Genomic DNA, 18470 nt, shown 5'->3' on the forward strand with positions numbered 1-18470 from the left:
GCCAGTTAGAGTGCCAGCTGCTCCATTTGCTGCTCCATTTCCCATCCAGCTCCCTGTTTGTGGCCTAGGAAAGCAACAGAGGATGGCCCAAGTCCCTGGGATCCTGAACCCATGTGGAAGACCTGGAAGAAGCTCCTGGCTCCCAGGTTTGGATTGGCTCAGCTCAAGCTTTGCAGTCATTTGAGGAGTCAAATGGCAGATGGAAGATCTCTCTCTCTCTCTCTCTCTCTCTCTCTGTTGCAGCCTTTGGGGAGTGAACCAGAGGATAGATAGAAGATCTCTGTCTCCACTTCTCACTCTGTAATACTGCAGTTCAAACAGATTTTTTAAAATGCAGAAGTGATTATTTTGTCCTTTACATTTGGCTACTAACAACGTATTACAATAATGTCCAAGCCTGATGCTACCTACCAGGAACCATCCTGGAGTGATAAATGAGGCGAGAAAAAGAAGGGCTTGCTTTTTCCACTTTCATTAGCTGGCCATTGATATTGCATGGGCGTGAAAGGTAACTACAGGGGAAGCCTCTGTGTGGCTGTGGTCTAGCATTTCTTGGCCACTGGTTTGTATGTTAGAAAACTGAGGTTTAACCAATCACAGGCAGTCATTGACAGCATTGGGGCCCGGAATGCTACTCACATTCCAGGAGTTTTCAAAGCAGCACTTGTTTTAGGATGGTGGAGGTGGGGGGAGGCAAGAGGGGATAAGGAACAGGGGGAGATGGGGAGGGGAAGTGCTCAAATGAATGAATAATGCAATTCCTCAAGGGCACCTATGGGTGGGAGCAGAATCCCAGAGGAGGGAGAATGTGGGTGGAATGAAGAAGCACTCTTCTCCCAAAGCTAGGAATCCCCTTGCCTCCACAGCCTGGCCACTCCATGCCCTAGACCCTGTTCCTTCTTGACATTGGAGCTCTAGAATTATCATTCTGCTTCACATTTGGGCATTTTCTAATTAAACACACACACACAGACACAGACACATATATTCACTTATAAATCTGACAGGCAGAATTACAGAGACAGATCTTTTGTCTACTGGTTCATGATCCATATGGTCTTATCACACAGGGCTAGGCCAGGCAGGCTAAAGCCAGGAGCCAGGAGTTTCATTAGGGTCTCTCACGTGTGTGCAGGGGCTCAAGCCTTTGGACCATCCTGTACTGCTTTCCCAGGTCACAAGCAGGGAGCTGGATTGGAAGTGGAGCAGCCAGGACTCCAACTGGCACCCATATAGGATGCCAGCATTTGTGTACTAAGATTTCTAAGTGTTGCTTTTAAAAGCCTGAGAGTGGGACCAAGGTCATGATGTACTGAGTTAAGCCCGCTGCCTGCGATGCTGGTTCAGGTCCTGGCTGCTCCACTTCTTAGAAAAACGTATTTCTAAAAAATAAAAAATAAATTCACATTCAAGTAGTTTTCAGAGGCAGCAGATGGTAGCTCAAGTTCTTGGGCTATGCACATGGGAAATGCAGATGCAATTTCTGATTCTTCTTGGCTTTGGCCTGGCCTGGCCCCAGCTCTGAATCAGCTGATGGAAGTTTCTTGTTTTTCTCTTTGCCTTTCTAATGAATATAAATCAATGCACCACAGAAGATGAGGTGCTGCTGCTATACCGCCCCTGACTTGGACACCTGAGCCACTCCTGCAGGGTGTGCCAAGCTCAGCATGGCCCCTGCTGATCTGGCCTCAGTGTCTCAGCTTCTGCTCTCCCTGCAGGCCATCCTCTACCACATGGGGCATCCCCTGCTTTCTGAAGTCCTAAAGATGACCAGGTGACCCAAGGAAGAGGACAGACACACCATCTGGGAAGTTGGGGTAAATACAGGAAGGGGGCCACCTTTCTGTCTGTGATTCTAGAATTCTATCATCTTAAATTTTATTTCTCCAAAACTGAGTTTCTGCCTCTTGGCAGGCACTGGACTGGGCCATGGAAACCTGAGGGCACAGTTCAGGGCATGCCTGAGGCATTGGTTAGACTAGGGAAGAAAGGACCGGGAAAAAAAAAAAAAGACCAGAGATCCAGTCCTAGAGAATCACTCACTATTCTATCAGCTTGGACACATTCTTCAGTCCCTTTCTCTTCCTTGATAGGATAATACAGAGCTTGTTTCTGAACATCAGTGTGACTAAGGAACAGCACACTGAAGTTGAAAGTGTATGTTGTAGGGCTGGCATTGTGGCATACCAGGCTGTCCTCACCTGCAGTGCTGGCATCCTACATTGGTGTCTGTGTGAGTCCTGGCAGCTCCACTTCTGACTCAGCTTCCTGTTACTGTACCTGGGAGAGCAGCAGCAGATGACTCAAGTGCTTGGGCCTCTCTGCACCCATGTGAGAAGCCGGACGATGATCCAGACTCCTGTGTGAGCCAAGCCCATCTCTGGCTATTGCGGCCATTTGGGGAGTGAACCAGCAGAGGGAGAATCTCTCTCTGTGTCTCTGTCTTGGTTAAACCAATGCCTTGACTTAGCCATTGTTTTCAGTGTTGCTGCTTTCACCAGGTGGTTTAGCCAAGTGGCAACAATTGTGCACCTCTTGTTAAGGTGCATTCAGTGTGTCTGGGCTGGGGGCCTGGCACTGTGCGGTTCTGACTCCTGCCATTGCTGCTCGTCTACAGACCAAATGGGGTTGTAAGTCCACAGAGGAAAACCACTGGGATACATGGTCACCAGGGTTCCTAAGAGCCGACAGGGTGTACACACATGTAGGAAGAGACTTACCTATAGGTAGTGGCTAACGAGTCTCAGGATCTACATTTCGCAAGCTGGGTGACCTGATGGTGTAACTCTAGACTAAGGCCTGGAAATGAGAACCAAGGGCATACACTGCAGTTCGGGAACTGACAAGCTCCAGACCCAGGTCCTGATGGGAAGAGAAAGAAAACCGATGTCCCAATCCAGTGACTCCTGGGCAGGAGGCGCTTCCTCTTCCTTGCAGGGGAAAGTGTGTCTGTTTTGTGCAGATCCTTACCAAGGTGACCTCACCCACATGTGGGAGGGTTATCTGCCACTCAGTGAGGAAGCTCACCCACAGACACACCAAAGGTCTGGGTGCTCCGTGGCCTGATCAAGTTGACACATAAAATGCACCACACAAGATGTGCATGTTTGTCCTCTCCTGGGCATCTTCATGGAGCCCGGGCTGCCCTGGCTTGTCTACTTAAAGCCATTTCAGGAGAAGACCTCAGGTCTCCTCTGGAGCTGAATGTTGGCTGCTGCCCTGCAATGTGAAGCTCTCCAGGGCACCTTGTCATATACACATCTGGGTGTGCATCTGTTCTGGCAGACAATGAACAAACAATGCATTTATATTAAACTTCCTAATGTCCAACCGATGTACACCATGGTGGACAGGGTACCACTGGATGTGATGGAGGACCAAAGATAACATAAAAACCTGGGACTGAAAGAGATCTGGGCAAGATAACACATCCTCTGCAGAACCCAGAAGGAAACAAAAAAGTGGAGCCCCTAGTTCAAAACTTGAGGTTTTCATTTAAGATTTATTTGATAGTGTTAGAGAGAAGCAGACACACACACACACACAATCATCTTTTGCTTGCTGGTTAATGACCTAGATGGTTAGAATCACCAGGGCTGAGCCTGGCATAAGCTAGGAGCCAGGAGCTTAATGTTGATCTCACACATGGATGCAGGGACTCAAGTGTTTGAGGCCACTGTCTGTTACTTTCCCAGGCATATTAACAGAGAGCTTGGTTGGAAATGCAGCAGCCAGGACTTGAACTACCGCCCACATAAGTTGCCAGTGTCAAGTGTCACAAGTGGTGACCACAAGGCTGATCCAAAAACGTGAAGTGTTTTGGATCAGGGCGAGCAGAGCCTTGAGCCACGAGTGGAGCCACTCTTACCTGCAAAGACCACCCCCATGCAGCTGGCTTCTTCTGGGTGTGATGGAGAGGAAAGACACTGCCCAGCCGTGAGCATCATGGCAGAAGGAAAGGGTGCACTCAGAGGCCCTGAGAAAGCACTGCCTGGTTGGCTCTTGCAGCTGGGGCATGAACCGGTGATTGGCATTTATATGGGTTGCTAGTGCTAACAGATGGAGGATTAATGTGCTATGTCACCATGCTGGCCCCTAGAAGAGTGTTAAGACACCGTTTCAGAAAGCATACAATGTGCTGTGGACCCAGATGCTCTTTGCTCATGTTTGTCATTCCCAGGTGTTTACCAGGCTGGACCTGTTTGTGTCACTTTCACAACCTCTTTCAGGACTGGGTGGTCTGAGTCTGCTGTGTGGTGGGGGTGGGCTGTGGCAGGCCACAGGGAGGTACCTCTGGGAACACCCAGGCCAAGTTGGGTTTGCAAGGATCTCCTGGTCATGTCTCCACAGAGCCCCAGAGGAGCACAGCCTGTATGTATACCAGGCTGAGAACAGCTTACTTGAATCAGAAGGTGAAGCTTCTGGCTTTTATAAATGGTGGTCTGGGAGCATTGTTAGGACTTTGGTTCTCAACAGTGACCTGGTCCGTTGGTTGGGGAGAAGCTTAAAAAGGTTAAAAAGCAACAACATTGGTCTCTGCCGGTCACGATTGGATTAACTCTAATTTGATCATTCTAGAGGCTGGCTTGGATTCTGTCTGTAAATCCTTGGGGGATGGACTGGGTGTATAGGGACTGGGCAAGAGAATCAGAGAGAACTCACCAGTAGCTGCTTTGGGAAAACAAAGTCCTATCTGGGTCTTGCTGAACCTCTAAGCCAATGAAAACTGCGGCAGGAAGAGCTTTAGCAACAGACTGGACAAACACAACGGGGCTACAAGGGAGGGCAGCATGCCCCCTTCGGCACCCACTGGGCACACAGTGGAGCTGCAGCAGAGGGCAGCATGCCCCCCCTGTATCCACTGGGGACACAGTGGGGCTGCAGGAGAGAGAAGTACAACCTCAAAGAGCATCAAGCCAACCAGGGACCCTCTTGCTCACTTTCTGTTGCTGTAACAGAAAGCTGGAGGCTTCTTTGTAAGACATGGAGGTTTATTTGTCTCCAGTACTGAAAACTGAAAGCCCCAGATCTGGTAGGCACTCCTGGTGAGGGTCTCTTGTTGCATCCTAACGTGGAAAAAACTAAACGGCAAAGGTAGGGCTGTGGCAGAGGCAAAACAACCAGGGCAGCCTCCTTGTATCTAACTCGGGTGAGAGCTACTCCTCCAGTCTCCTCCAGTCCCCTGAGAGTGAGAACTTTCTCAAGAGTAACAATCTTAGTAGCCTTCTTCCATGCATGAGAATGGTCCCGCCCCTGCCTAATCACTTCCTCAAGTTGCAATACTGTTGCACTGGGAATCAATTCTGCTACTTAAGGAATTAAATTTCAGAATGTTTCCAATGGGACAAAGCATACTGAAACCACAGTATAGATAAAATCACATTCTAGTGCTGTTCTATCATTTAAGAGGCTCTGCTACATGGAGTTTTTTTTTCTTTTTTTTGAGATGCAGAGAGATGAACAAAACAAAAGGCATCCCTCTTGTTCACTCCCCAAATACTCACATACCCACAATGCCTGGGCTAGAGCCAGGAATGCAATCCAAATTTCCCATTTGGATGTCAGGAGCCCGAATGCCTATGTTAGCAACACTGGCTCTCAGGGCCTGCATGAGCAGGAAGCCGCAGTCAGGAATCAGACTCAGGCTATTGGGTGTGAGAGACAGGCACCCATCCCTAGGCTAGAGGTTTTTTTCCTGTAGTATCTTTGTTACAAGCTGCCTCATGTGTTTTCTTCAAGGAGGGCATGCACAAATACACGGTATAAAAGAAAATATAATTCAGTCCCACACTTCTTGTAGGGAGTACATGAAGTTAAACTCCATCCACGACATAGACTCTACTGAGCGCTTACTATGGGACAGGTGCTGTTCTAGACACTTGAATATAGCAGTAATGCAGAGGCCCAGTTTTCAGAAGAGTACCTGCCAGCATGGAGGTCCTGCTCAGGGACAGAGGGGGGAAGAAGGGTTGATCTCCTGAGTTCATACCCATAGTGCCAACCTGTCCTAGGGGAGACTTAGCTATGATTGGAGGAGTAGCTCTCACCAGAGTTAGATACAAGGAGGCTGCCCTGGCTGTTTTGCCTCTTCCACAGGCATACATAGTAACAAAGTGGGTGAGGAAAACATCAACTCCAACTTGAGGATGGGGGTCATGGACTCAGGCATAATTTCTGCTCATTTTCCTGCCCTCCACCCCTCTATTCTCTCTCTGATCCCTCCGTGTTTTCCTGGATGCCAGTTTTATGTTCTCTGTAGATGTCAACTGTGCCCTCAGGAGCCACGATGCCAGAACCCTCTGCCAGATGGCATTCGCCTGTATTTTAATCAAAGTGCCCCCCGCTCTGTGACAGAGTGTGAAGCAGCCACACACTGGGGCAGAGACAAGAACACACAGGAGCCTGCAGTGGCTGTTGAGGTGTGGGAGGTCCAAAATGCAACCTAGGGCTTGCATCGGCTGAATTCTGCCAAGCTCAGCGGTGGTACCACAGTTATATACACAGTCATCGGCGGGCAGATTGAGGGCAAGAAGCCCAACAGTGGTTTCCTGCATATCCATTCCCCTGTATGGGCCGGGCCGAGGTATTGCTTACATCACTTCGTTCAACCATTGAATAAAATGTTATCATCCCCTTTCAAAGGTGACATATCTGTATTTCAGACACTTTAGCTAACTTCACTAGACTCAATATCCAATCTGTACAACTTTGTCACTTTGTACTATTTTGTGGGCATGACCTCTTTCAGATTCAGTCCGTTTTATATGAAAGGCAGATTTACAGAGAGAAGAAGAGACAGAGAAAGGTCTTTCATCTTCTGGATCATTCCACAAGTAATGGCTGGAGCTGAGCTGATCCAAAGCCAGAAACTTCTTCTGGGTTTCCCACATGGGTACAGGGCCTGCTGACTTTGACTATCCCGTTCCCTTCCCAGACTATAAGAAGGGAGCTGGATTGGAAGTGGGACAGCGAGGACATGAAATGGTGCCCATATGGGATGCTGGCAATTCTTCTTCTTCTTCTTTTTTTTAGCCAAATTTATTTTAGAGCCCAAACCATACTGTGGAAGGCCAACCTTCAGCCTACTGTGCCAGCATCCCATATAGGCTCTGGTTCTGTCCCAGCTATTCCACCTTTTTTTTTTTAAATAGTCTTACTTAGTTGATTAGGGTACAAAGGATCAAGGGCTACAGGAAAGTGGGTAATACCATTGTTTCCACACTAATATCATTTTCCCCCCTGTATCTGGGGTCAGGGGAGAGATAAAGGGCGAGGTCCCACCCAGCCTCCCACCCATCCCAGGTCCCTGATGTGGGGCATGCTCTGAGGGTCCTGCTCAAGCAGATTTGATAGTTCAACAGTTCTGAATTGCTGCCAATCTCACCATTCCAATCACAATGAAATCTATTCAGAATCCACTGGCTGACATAGTCTCTTCATGGTTGGGGTTCTGAGATCGAGATGCTGGCAATTCTTAAGTGGAAGATTAGCCTCTTGAGCCACCATGCTGTCCCTGAAAGGCAGATTTTTTTAAACAGGAGAGTCTTTCATCTGCTGGTTCACTACCGGAACGGCTGCAATGGCCAGAGTTGAAGTACTACTATGCTAAGGTCAAGGGCTTTTTCTGGGTCTTCCATGTAGGTGCAAGAGGTCCAAGAACTCGGATCAACCTCCACTGCTTTGCCAGGCCACTGGCAGGGAGCTGGACCGGAAGTGGAGCAGCCAGGACTTGAACTGGTACCTATAGGGAATGCAGCACAGTAGCTGGATTAGCTTGCTAGCCAGCCCCATGTGTGACCTCTCAACATCTTTTTTAAACGCTCTCAACATCTTTTTAGATCAGGTGCACTAGACCTGTTCCAAGAGGCTACAGATCTGGTGGGTGGTTGAATCCAGGCCTCTGGGTCTTAGCTACTTCAGAGGTTTCTTAGCAGAGGGGTGCTCTGCGGACTCATCTGAAGCTTGGCTTGGGAGACTGTTACCTCCTCAGTGGGAGGGCCCGAGGCAGCAGCTCTCAGAGGTCACAGGGAAGAGACCTAAGTCCTCCCTTCCAACTTAGTCTCCAGTGACCAGTGGGAGGGTTTATTTACTTAGCAAACATGATGTAATGCTATGCCTTGCCGGTAACCTGTGTATGCACAGCGCTAATATTAACTTGTCCATTCTCTTTCCAACCCTTGAAGTAGCTGCTCGGTCTTATTACCAGAATGGGGACGGAGGCACGGGAGCCTGAAGGAACCTGCCTCAAATCATAGCCAGACAACTAGGCAGCTCGGCTCTGCAGGGTCTCTGCCTTCAAGCAAAGGCCGATATGCTCTGAACATCCTCAGGAAGAAGTCCTCAGCTCATTTCCAAATATGCATATTCCTTAATAAGTATATATATTTGTCTTCATGGATCTACACACACACACACATACCTATGTTTCCCACCCCAAGTGGCTGGTAACAGGCTAATTGCTTTTTCTCTTGGTGTGAAAATCTTCACAGGGGCCAGCATTGTGGCATAGCTAGCTGAGCTGCTGCCAGTAATGTCAGCATCCCCTATGGGTGTCAGCTAAAGTCCCAGCTGCTCCACTTCTGATTCAGCTCCCTGCTAATGCCCATGGGAAAGCAGCAGAAGATGGCTCAAGTACTTGTGCCCCTTGGGAAGCCTGGGTGGAGTTTCAGTTTCCTGACTCTAGCCTGGCTCAGCCCTAGCCATTGTAGCTATTTGGGGGAGTGAACCAGCAAGCAGCAGATCTCAAAGAAAAAAAAAGGAAAATATCACAAAGAAGTCATTTTTCCAAAGAAGCTTGACTACAGTATTGGCCGAGTTCAAATCGGTTTTGGAAAGAACATCTTTTGGCAAATTTTCCAACCTTGTCTCCTTTTGGCTTATTTGTTTAAAAAGATGTATTTATTTGAAGGAGCAATAGAGAAGGAAAGAGATTTTCTCCATCTGCTGGTTCATGCCCTAAATGTCCAAAACAGTCAGAGCTGGGTCAGGCTGAAGCCAGAGCCAGGAGCCAAGAGCCAAGAAATCCATCCCATTCTCCTAGGTGGATGGCAGGGGCCCAGGTACTTGGGTCATCATCTGCTACTTGCCTTAGCAGGAAGCAAGATTGGATGTGGAGTAGCTGAGACGCAAATTGGCACTCTGATGTAGGCTGCTGGTGTTGTAAGCAGCGGCTTAATTCGTTACAACCCAACTGTGGCCTCTTGGCTCCTTTGTATAACTACCATGCAAGCTGGTAGAGACATCTCTTAAGGATCCACTATCCTATCTATGCCTCTCAAGTTGATGTTCTAGAAGCATTTCATTTTTAAAAGGCCTTATTTACTATTCATTTTCATTATATCCAAAAGAGAGATCTTTCATTCAGTGATTCACTCCCCAAGTAACTGCAGCATTTAAGGGCTGAGCCAGGACAAAGCCAGGAGCCAGAAACTCAACCTGGGTTTCCTGCACAGGTGGCAGCGTGCCCGACCTGAGCACCTGAGCCATTGCCTGCTCCCTCCCACAATGTGCATTAGCAGGGAGCTGTGGGCAGAGGCAGAACAAGGACTGAAACCCAGGTGCCGTGACGCGGGATGCAACAACCTGTTAATGCCAGTGGAAGTATTTCACATCTTTACAGTGTTGGCTTATAATCACGACTCTTTAAATAATGATTCATGTATTCTTATTGGAAAGTCAGATACACAGAGGAGAGACAGAGAGTGACCACAATGGCCAGAGCTGAATCGATCCAAAGTCAGGAGCCAGGGGTTTCTTCCAGGTCTCCCACACGGGTGCAGGATCCCAAGGCTTTGGGCCGTTTTCAACTGCTTTCCCAGGCCACAAGCAGGGAGCTGGATGGAAAGTGGAGCAGCCGGATAGGAACCGGCGCCCATATGGAATTCTGGCACGTGCAAGGCAAGGACTTTAGCCACTAGGCTATCACGCTGGGACCATCAGGACTCTTTCTATAATTCAGGGGTGAAATATGCGGGGCACTGCGCTACAATTCTGGCTTCCCCGTGGGGAGGGAGTACTTTAAGCACCGAGTTAAGACACAGCATGCGGGACTGCAGGCATCTAGGCCTGTCCTGCACAGCTGTGGTTCAGCAAACGCCCACAGTCTGGACACACTTGGGACCTGTAGCATGGGCAAGAATGTCAAATGAAAGAAGGGCTTGGTGGTGTGTTGCTTAAGGCAGAGAGGCCAGAAGCCGAGAGTGCAAAGGGAGAATCTTCTACTCTTTTGACAAGGACCATGGTGCAGAGTGGAGAAAGCACCTTAGGAGGAGGCAAGGGCGAGGGGTGAACAGGAGGAAGTCTGGAAGAGACGGGTGAGGCAGCAAGCGCCATCAGGAACCACTGGTCATTTTCCGGTTTAGCTGGCCTCTTTGTTGTCAGCTGGGGTGCAGGGTGACCTTCCCAGCCCTGTGGCGACCAGGCCAAAGGAACCAGGGCACCAGCACCATCTCCTGTCCCAGTCTGATCAGGAGCAGGCTACGGCAGGGGAATAACCAAGAGGTTCCGCTGGAGGCTCTGCAGCCAGCGTCTGGGGGCCGGGGTCGCTGGCCACCTGGCGAGAGGCGGGCAGCCACGGAGGACACCGGAGGAGCTCAAGATCCCTGCCTTCAGGTCAGTCTCCGGGGGACCCTGGTGAGCACCTACTATCCTCCCGCACCTAGGAAGGCACTGTGGGATAAAAGTTTCCGTCTCCCCCAGGAGCCAGGCACACGCCTCCCAGGCCAGACCACGTGTCGCAGGTATAACATTTTCTTGGGGGGCGGGGGGTGGGTCTCCTGGTTCAGTTCGTTTCCCCCTACCTCTTCGCCTTAGGTGGCAGGAAAATCCTTTACCTCCGACCAATCCCACGGACGCCGAGCCGCGCGCGCGCGCCAACTCGAGCTCCTTCTGTGTACGTCATTGGCTACCTCCACCTCCGCCGGCTGACGGGCAGCCGCGCGGGCCTATTGCATCAGGAAGGGGAGGTCGCTCGGTCCGCCCCCAAGCTGCTTTGTTTAGGGGCTCCTTCGCCGGTCCCCGGCCCGCCGCCCCTCGGCCTTCTTCTCCCGCGGTCTCTCCGGGCCGCGCGGCCGGAGCCTTCAGGCGGGCAGCCTCGCCAGAGCGCGCGCCGCCGCAGCCCCGGCCACACCGCGAGGCCGGGGGACTGGGACGCGGCGCCAGGTAGAGCCAAGCGTGCGCCTGTTGTCACACTCCAGCCCCAACTCCGAACGCCCCGCTCCCGTCTCCGCAGCCGCCGATTGGCTGGCCCGAGGAGGAGCGATTGTCGGCTGCCCCAATCGCAGCTCGGGTTCCCACGGGCGCCCGCGGCCCCGCCCCCGAGGCCGCGGGGCTGAGGCGCCCTGACAGATCCCATTGGCAGACGGCGAGCGGGCCCGAGCGAGGCCGGCCTTCGCAGCGCCGCCGCCGGGCGCGCAGCTCTGCAGCGCCGCGATCGGCCCGGCGTCCGCCTCAGCGTCCGCAGCCCCGGGGGCCCGACGGCCCCGCATTGTGCCCGGCGCCGTCGCGGAGGTCCGGGGCGCACGTCACTGGTGAGTCCCGCAGGCTCGGGGGAGCAGAGAGGCGGGTAGAGGGGCCCGACTGACCGGAACCGCTCGCCCACCCCAGGGACGGCGGCGAGGATGCCCGCAGCGGGGGAGTCCTGCCCGGGTCTCCCGCACACAGGGGGCTCCCGGCGGGTCCTAGCTCCCCCTTCACCTCGGCCGGGTTTTCCTCGTATTGTTTCGGCGTGCACCACTTGGGTGAGGGGAAGAGCCGGTTGCGGGTCGAGAGCGCGCAGCCCGCCCGGGTGGCGGCGTCGGCGGCGGGAGCGCCAGTATCAGGCGTTGGGCATGCGGTCTTGCCCCGCCGCGGGGTGGGCGCGGACCGCGGCGTCGCCGAGCTTCGTTCGTCCTCTGCGGGCAGATTGTGTCAACTTCGGGGCGGGCGCTGTGGTCCCTGCGTGCGTCTTGGCCCCTGACTTGGGCATCTCCGGGGCCTTGGCTCATCGACCACGCTGCCTATGGGCGCTCGTTCACCTTGGCGATCAGTGTCGGGGCTCCGGGAGCCGGTGGGGCGGGCATGCAGGCCTGGTGCGCTGCTGCTGCTGGTGGTGGTGGTGCTGGGGAGACCTGTGGTGGGCCTGGAGGGGGGCGTGCAGGGCGAGCTCCTGCGGGTGCTTGCAGACAATGCCGCCTCCGGGCGGAGGGGGTCCGGCGCGCGCGGGCTGTGCGTTGGGTCCCCGCTGCAGACTCGATCCCCGCCTCTTGGTCGGCTCTGCTATTCCAGAGCTATTGCACCGTGCGGCTAGTTGCCGGGCTGGGGAACCCGCGCGTGGGGCACGCTTTTGTTTACGGACCTCGCCATTGGGCTAGAGCTGCTCCGCGCTCCCCCGGTTCCTGCGGCTGTTGCGGGTCCCCTGCGCGCCGGGAGAAGTTGGTGCACGCTGTCAGGTGACGCCCCCTCTCCTGGCGCTCGGGAGCGACGCTCGGGGGAGAAGATGCCGACTCAGCCGGCGCCCCTGCACCTGGAGTCACCTCCGGCCGGGTTGACAGCCTTCGGGACGCTGACCCTGCCACGCTCACTGCCTTTCAGTCTCCTTCAGTCTTCCCCTCCGTGCTCCGGGTCAGGACAAGGAGATACCCAGCTTGCTTTCGCCTGCTGTGTGAAAGGGCGCGCACGAGAGGAACACGGTCCAATGCACGGGTGCTCGCTGAGCAGCTGTGCGGTCCTGGAGCCCGGGCGATCCCCAAGGCTTCCCCATGGCGGGCCGACTTCTGGGCGCGCACTTGGAGCTGGAAGCCAAGCTGTCTAGCCCGCGGGGCACCGAGGTCTGAGCCAAAGCCAGGTTCCAGTGCTTGCATAGGGTCACTCGCAAACGGGGTGGTTCAGATGGAGCCATGCAGTCCTCTGCGTCTGAGTTGGCGGGTATGTCCAGTGGGCACGATAGGTATCGTCAGTTGTGGCTTCCTTCACTTGTACGCCACTGGTGGAAGGGGCAGGAGGTGCTGGCAGCGGTGCTGATTCTGTTGGGGTGGGAATTCTGTGACATTGGTAGTCCCAGGTCTCTTCCCGGTTCTGTTTTCCCCGCTGCTGCAGCCCCCAATTCATTAGAAAAGGAGCAAAGGGGCTACCGTCGTCAGGCTTGCCCCAGACCGTGTTTTTACGTGGTTCTCTGCTTCATGGTACTCATCTGAACACTCGCAGCGCCTCCTCGTGCCTTGGAGTTCGTAGAAGGTGTTTAGTCTGTTTCTTCCTCCTCTACCACCATACAGAGGCCCAGGCTGGCTTTGATAGGGGAGTCCCGGTCCCCCAGCGGTGGGAAGTGGTTGCCGGTGGACCCACGGCTGCTGCACTGAGCTTTCCTTGGGGATGGAGGGCGGTTTGAACAGAGAGCTGGGAATACTTGGCCGTCAGGAGCCACACTGCTGCCGGAGGCGGAATGGAAGCTCTGTCTAGTCCCCAGAAGCCGGGTCAGTCGCTCCTTTGTGCGCCCCTGTGAAGGGCTCCTCCAGGCAGCGTGCCTTTGACTGGCAAGCAGCAGAGTTGCTAAGAAATTATCTTGTAATGGAGGGAAGTAAACTTGGGGGTGTGGGGGAGAGGCTGTTGACTAAGCCAGGCAGGTAGGGAAAGAGGATGGAGTTCATTCTGTGTCTTCAGGATGCTGTCAGGATGTTTGGATCGCCTGTCCTTGGCGCTCCCAGCTCTGGGTGCTGATTTCCTTGAGGCCACACAGAGAAGATGGCATGATGACGTAAAAAGAAAAACCAAACCCAAAAAGAGAGGGAGAGAGAAATAACCACTCAGAGTCAGAGAAACAGGCCAGAAAAGACCACCTTAGAGGCTTAACCACAAAGATATTAAATGGAAAAAAAAATGCCTCTTGTTTTAACACTCTTTTGCCCATTGGGACAAATTATTGAGCTAGGTCCAACAGCACATCCTTTGCATGTAGACCTCAGGGGCTTTTGCCAGCCAAAACAAGCAAACAGATGTGGGGAGAGAGTGCCTTGTAGGCATTCGGCTGAGGTGTGTTAGCTGAGGCCCTGGGGGACTGCCCTCACTCCATTCCCCTCCCCTCCCGTGGGGGGCTGGCTCCTCCTGGCCCCTCACATTCCACAGGGTATTCTTTCATACACTGTTGAATAAGCTGTTCAAATTGGCGGCACAGCCGGCCAGGCCTTCCCAAACACTTGTTTTGGGAATTTTGTGGCACTCTGGGATGTTGAAGGCCTCTTGGCCCCCTGCTGCTTTCTGAAGGGGCAAATCCATTGGGGGCCTAGACTTAAAAGGGAGCACGTGGCCAGGAAATCTCATTAGCTGACAATTTAACTCCACTCTAATACTCTTTCAAGGGGGGGCAGGGAGGGAACTGGACTGGCCTCTTAGCATTTGTTGCTTCTTCCCTCCCCCTCCAAACCTGAAAGGAAGGTAGTCCTGACCCCCTGCCCCCAGATTCCAGCTGTGCTGAGGGGAGGGAGAGTCTGGGGGGAACCCCAGGCATTCCCTGGGCTAGCCTGGCTGTGGGCCTCCTGGGTGTGCCTAAGGTCCCTGCCTTCTAAGACACCAAGCTGTATGAAGGACACACAGCTCATATGGGACAACATTCTAATAGTTGGGCATTGTGAGCTTATGGTTTCCTGAATGAGGGCCAGAGTGAGAGTGTAGGAATCACTTCTAAGTTTTTCACAGAGGCCGTGGGGGGCAGAGGGTGCTTCAGCTGGGTCAGAATGGCAGGAGGGAGGGGTCAGGAGCCCAGGATTGAATGTGGTTCCCCTGGGCAGTGCTCAGAGCCTTTGGAGGCTACTGAACACCCCATTCAGTCCTGTGGGTGAGAAAGATCTTTATTTGCACCGTCTCCAGTGATTTGATCTCATGAGAAAAAAATTTTTTAACTGCATCTGTGTGTGCACATATGTGCCCGTGTTTGTATACATAGCCACAAGTACACGTTTATACATGTACATTTTCCTTTCTATATTTGGCAAATGGGTAGAGGTTATGTTTCTGTGTGTATTTCTTTATTTTTTTTTTTTTTTATTTTTTATTTTTTTTAAGATTTATTCATTTTTATTACAGCCAGATATACACAGAGGAGGAGAGACAGAGAGGAAGATCTTCCATCCGATGTTTCACTCCCCAAGTGAGCCGCAACGGGCCGATGCGCGCCGATCCGATGCCGGGAACCTGGAACCCCCTCCGGGTCTCCCATGTGGGTGCAGTGTCCCAATGCATTGGGCCGTCCTCAACTGCTTTCCCAGGCCACAAGCAGGGAGCTGGATGGGAAGTGGAGCTGCCGGGATTAGAACCGGCGCCCATATGGGATCCCGGGGCTTTCAAGGCGAGGACTTTAGCCGCTAGACCACGCCGCCGGGCCCATTTCTTTATTTTTTTTAAAGATTGATTTAATGTAAAGGCAGGGAGGATAGGAGGGAGGAGGAGAGTGGAGATCTTTGATCTGTTGGTTCACCCCCCAAATGCCTGCAGCAGCCGGGGCTAGCATGGCAAGCCCAAGTTAGGAGCCACTCAGCCCATGGCTCCCTTGTGAGTGGCTGGAACTCACATGGGACATCATTTGCTGCCTCTCAAATACATTTGCAAGAAGCTGGGTCCGAAGTGTGCCATTGGGGCTGGTGTAGGGTATAGTGGGTTAAGCCACCTGTGATGCTGTTCCTGGCTATTACACTTCTTTCCCAGCTTCCTGCTAATGCAGCTGGGAAAGCAGTGGAGGATGGCTCAAATCCTTGGGCTCCTATACTCATATGCAAGACCAGGATGAAGCTCCTGGTTCTTGACTTGAGCTCAGCCTGGCTGTTACGGCCATTGAGTGTACCAGTGGATGGAAGAGCTCTCTGTGTAACTCTGCCTTTCAGAAAAACAAATCTTAAAAAAAAGTGTGTGCAGTAGCTGCTCCTAAAACCAACACTTCATTATGGGTCTATCCCACTTTACCACAATGTCTGCCCTTCTGTGCTCCCCCCCCTCCTCCCCCCCGGCAATACAGGACCAGAAAAATCTGATTTCTGAGGGTTCGGTAAACTTTCTCACAATCGTAAGCTTAAGGTTTTTGCATCTCTCTCATATATATGTGTGTGTGTGTATATAATATATGCATATGTATAATATGTGCATATGTATAATATATATATATAGAGAGTTTTTTTTTTAAGATTTCTTTTAAAGAGTTGCAGAGAGATGCAGAGGGAGGGGGCAGTTTTTCTGTTTGTTCACTCCCACAAATGGCTACGACAGCCGGGGCTGGGCAGGCTGAAGCCAGGAGCTTCATCGACATATCCCATAGGGCTGCAGAGACCCAAGCGCTTAGGCTGTGTTCCACTGTTTTCCCAGGTGTCTTAACAGGAAGCTGGATCGGAAATGGAATAGTCCGGACTGGGATAGGAATTACTGTGTTGCAGGCAGTGGCTTTATTTGCTACGCTAACACTCCAGCTCCTACTCTATTTTATGTACATTATAACTTCTTTTTTTTTTTTTTTAAAGAAAATATTGGGAACACTGTAGTGCAGCTGGTTAAGCTGCATCCCATGTGAGCACTAGTTCGAGTCCTGGCTGTTCCACTTCTGATCCATCTCCCTGCTAATAATGTTCCTGGGAAAGCAGTGGAAGATGGCCCAAGTGCTTGAAACCTGTCACCCATGAGGGAGACCCAGGAGGAGTTTCAGACCCCTAATATTGGCTGGGTCAGATTGACTTTTTGGGGGAACAAACCAATAGTTGGAAGATCTCTGTCTCACCCTCTCTCTGTAACACTGCTTTTCAAGTAAATGAATGTCGCTTTGAAAAGGAAAATAGTCTCATCATTGTTATAGACTACGTCACTTATTGAGAAAGAATTACACCAAAAAATAAAGGAGGCACTCAGAAAACAAAAGCAGGGAGATGAGTGTCCTAAGAATAACACAATGTTGCATTGTAAAAGGATACAAGAAGTTGCATCCCCCTACCCTCCACCCCACACCTCTCCAGCGCAAGCCTTTCCCTTTCTCTGTGGTCCCTGGGGGCACCATTAAGACATTCTTGAGGGCCTGGACTGTGAGTCTGGAACATGGGAAAGGTTCTTCCTCCAGTGTTGTGAGATTCTTCTAGAAGACCTCGAGGCTGTTTTGCTAGATGCAGATGGGGTGGGGTGTCAGGTCCCTGCAGTCCTAGCAGCAAGGCAAAGGGTTGTGGGTGTAGCCCTGGCACTAGCTGAGAGCCGGTCCATTGTCTGCATTCAAAGGATATAAAACAAAGATGATTCACTGGAGAACTGTGGGAGGAAGCTTCTTTAGCCCTGCCCATCCTCACCTTCAGAATGGGTCAGGGTCCTTGGAGGCTTGTTGCAAACTCTTTGCTCCCATTGGGAACATTGGGGTGTCGTCGTTGTTGGCGTTGGGCAAAACCGTGGCATAATCAGAAAAGCACCTCATGTTTTCTGTCCGTGACTGCTTAGACTTCTGGGAAGAAAAAGGAGGAGAAAGTGTGTTTGGTTTTATAAAAGCAACACTTATTTATCCCAGCTTCTACCTTTATAGAACCGCATGTTATGAAACATGGGAGGATTAGGTCTGCCACCCTTTATCTGTGGTTTTGCTTCCTGTGGTTTCAGTTACCTTGTGGTCACAAGTCTGAAGATACTAGGTGGATAATTCTGGAAATAAGCAATTCCTGAACGTGGGAGAGACCTTGTATTCCGTTGTACTGTTATACTTTTATTTTGTTACTAATTTAAAAAATCTGTCACTGTGCCTTATTTGTGAATTAAGCTTTGTAATAGGCAGGTGTGTAGAGCAAAGAACAATTGCTGTAGGGGCTGGTGCTAGGCAAGGTTGCAGGCATCAGTGGGGCTCATGAAGAAGGCAGTGTGACTGGGGCTGGAATGGGTTAGAATAGAGGTGTGTAAGCGAGGCAGCGGGTCCCAGTGTGGAGTTGCCACGGAAATGGAAGGTTAGGCTATGGCGATCCCGTTATGGAAGCCCAGAGAACAATTCTCTAGCCTGGGGGAGACGGCATGGGTGGGGTGGAGGGGGTGAGACAGAATCCTGCAGAACAGTTCTCTAGCCTAGGGGAGAAGGGATGGGTGGGTGACAGGTGGGGGATGAGCCCAGAAATCCTGCAGGAAAGTCCGCCTCCCAGGACATCTCTCCTGCCTGCCCCCCACCTTCCTGTCCTCCTTCCTTGAAGACTTGCTAACCTTGTAAACATAGATCAGTTCTCCTTCCTGCTCCTGGTTTCCTGCTTTTACCACCATGCTGAGGTGATAATGAGCTCCAGTGAGCCGGCTGGGCAGCCCTGGGCAGAGAGGTCAGGATGAAGAAGGGACTTGGACCCTCCCTGCAGAGGTGTCAGGGGGAAGTTGCCAGCAGAAGGACTGGGAGGTTGGCTGACGCCTAAGGGCTGTGCAGCCTGGGCCAGAGAGCCTTGCCAAGTCTGGCCTTCCTCCCGGTCTTGTCCTGTGGTCCCTGCCCCCCCCCCCAGGATCCTTGCTGGGGAGGG

General features: G+C 52.1%; 1 long non-coding RNA gene across 1 annotated transcript; it reads right to left on the minus strand.

The window, feature by feature from the left end:
- Positions 1–2198: 2198 nt before the first annotated feature.
- On the minus strand, positions 2199–11524 carry LOC131479905 (uncharacterized). The gene is made up of 3 exons (XR_009245156.1): positions 10800–11524; positions 2721–2862; positions 2199–2280 (listed from the first exon to the last, which is right to left on the minus strand). It is a non-coding gene; the product is annotated as an uncharacterized LOC131479905 (long non-coding RNA).
- Between the last annotated feature and the right edge of the window lie 6946 nt (positions 11525–18470).

Source organism: Ochotona princeps, chromosome 3, assembly GCF_030435755.1.
Source record: "Ochotona princeps isolate mOchPri1 chromosome 3, mOchPri1.hap1, whole genome shotgun sequence".
In the NCBI taxonomy this organism is placed as follows: Eukaryota; Metazoa; Chordata; class Mammalia; order Lagomorpha; family Ochotonidae; genus Ochotona; species Ochotona princeps.